Below are 2558 nucleotides of genomic sequence, written 5' to 3' on the forward strand. Positions count from 1 at the left end.
GAGGCGTTAGTCGAGGAGGCCGAAGAGGTTTTCCAGACAGCACTTCATTCTCCTCCTTCTCCTCCTCCTCTTCCTACTTCTCCTCCTTAGCCTCCTCATCCTTAGCCTCCTCCTCCTCCTCCTCCTCCATCACTCCCGGGTCCTCGAGCGCCGTGTAAGACTCGTTCCGGCCACTCTCGGGGAAGCAGATTTATTATTGAGGATCCATCGACTAATTAACCTCTTGCTGGTCCGAGAAGGAGGAGGAGGAGGAGGAGGAGGAGGAGGAGGAGGAGGACTTGCTCACCTCTGCACACCTGTCCCGCTGCCCTCACCTGCTGATTTTTTGTTGCTTGTTTTTTTTATCTCTTTTAGCTTGTTGTTATTTATGTTTTTGTTGTTATTGTTGTTGTTGTTGTTGTTGTTGTTGTTGTTGTTGTGGGTGGTGGTGGTGGTGGTGGTGTTCCGGTTGATGTTGTTGTTGCTGTTGTTAATGTTGTTGTTGTTGTTGGTATTGTTGTTGTTTTTCTTATTGTTATTATTATTATTTTTCTTCTTCTTCTTCTTCTTTTTCCTTTTTCTTCTTCTTCTTCTTCTTCTTCTTCTTCTTCTTCTTCTTCTTCTTCTTCTTCTTCTCTTCTTCTCACTCGTTCAATTCCTCGTTCATTTCCATTCTATTTTTGTGGCTCTAATATTTTTTTATACCATTTCTTTCGATTTTCACTCTTTTTCCTACTCTCCTATTCATAACACTCCTCCTCCTCCTCCTCCCCCTCCTCCTCTTCCTCTTCCTCCTCCTAAACTTTCGTCTTTTTCTATATATATTTCTCGACCTTGTTCACTTTTTTCCACTTTTTTTTCTTTCCTTCATCTTTGTTTGTTTTCTCTTCCTCTCCCGCATTCCTTTCCAGTCTTTTCACAAATATTTTCACAACTACACTTGTATTTTCCTTATTTATTTTATTTGCTTCTTTTTTCCTCTTACGTCTGTCATTGTTTTCTTTTATTCAATTTTCCTTTTTCATATTCCTTCTATTTTTTCCTTTATTACTGTTTTAACCCTTCCAACATTCCTTCCTTCCTTCCTTCTTTCCTTCCTTCCTTCCTTCCTTCTTGCCTTTCCTCCTTCCTTCCTTCATTTATTCCTTCCTTCCTTCCTTCCTTCTTTTTCCCTCCCTCCCTTAATTCCTTCCCTCCTTCCTTCCTTCCTTCTTTCCTTTCTCCATTCATTCATTCATTCATTCATTCAGTCAGTCAGTCAGTCAGTTAATCAGTCAGTCAGTTAGTCAGTCCTCCATTCTTCCTTCCTTCCTTCCTTCCTTCCATCCTTCCTTCCTTCCTTCCTTCCTTGCCCAAAATAACATCAAAGTGGGGAAATATGGATCACCAAATCAATACAAAAAAATATCTAATTAGAGTTTCTTTCAGACCTTAATCATCCATACGTGATTAATATATAAGTCTCTCTCTCTCTCTCTCTCTCTCTCTCTCTCTCTCTCTCTCTCTCTCGCTGTATAATATTTATCGCCGTTTATGTCTTGTTTACGTTTGTTTGTTTACTTTGTTTACACTCGCCAGAACGTTTATGTCTTGTTTACGTTTATTTGTTTACGTTTGTTTACACTCGCCAGAACGTTTACCTGTTGACGTTCACTCGCTTCCTCTCCTGCAGCCTCTTCTCCACTTGCATCCTCATTCTTCTCTCCTCCTCCTCCTCCTTCTCCTCTAGTGCTCCTCCTCTCTCTCCTCTCTCCTCTCTCAGCCACAATTCACACTCTCCTCCACCACTACCACCCTTCCTCTCCTCCTCCTCCTTCTCCCTCCTCCTCCTCCTCCTCAGGTTCTATTGGTGTCGTTATCCGGGCCCTTGTGTTCTTAAAAAGTTCTCCATCTCACCTGAGCGGGTTCTCGTGGGGGTTGTAGGGCCCTCGGAGTGATTAATACCTGTGGATGGTCTTCAGCTACCGCCCGCACCTTCATGAGGGCGCAGGTAACGAAGGGCGACTCAGGTGTGTGGTGGAAGGGAAGACAGGTGAGGGCGGGGAAGGAGGAGGGGAAGGTGGTGGGGGTGGGGAGGGTTATTTTAGGCCGGGAAGGAAGGAAGGAAGGAAGGAGGGAAGGAAGGAAGGGAGGAGGGAAGGAAGGAAGGGAGGAAGGAAGGAAGGAAGGGAGGAAGGAAGGAAAAAGGAAAGAAATGAAGGAAGGAAGGAGGGAAGGAAGGAAGGGAGGAGGGAAGGAAGGAAGGAGAAAGGAAAGAAATGAAGGAAGGAAGGAAGAAAGAAAGGAAAAAGGGAAGGAAGCAAGGAGGGAAGGAAGGAAAGAGGGAAGGACAGAAGGAAGGAGGGAGGGAAGGAAGGAAGGAAGGACAGAAAGAAAAAGGAAAGAAATGAAGGAAGGAAGGAAGAAAGAAAGGAAAAAGGGAAGGAAGCAAGGAGGGAAGGAAGGAAGGAGGTAAGGACAGAAGGAAGGAAGGAAGGAAGGAAGAAAGGAAGGTTGTGGTTGTGGTAGGGGTGGTGGTGTAATGGTGGTGGTAGTGGTGATGACGTGGAGTTGATGCTGGCAACGGGGAAGGTCTTGGT

Source organism: Eriocheir sinensis, chromosome 52 (genome assembly GCF_024679095.1).
Source record: "Eriocheir sinensis breed Jianghai 21 chromosome 52, ASM2467909v1, whole genome shotgun sequence".
Classification (NCBI taxonomy): Eukaryota; Metazoa; Arthropoda; class Malacostraca; order Decapoda; family Varunidae; genus Eriocheir; species Eriocheir sinensis.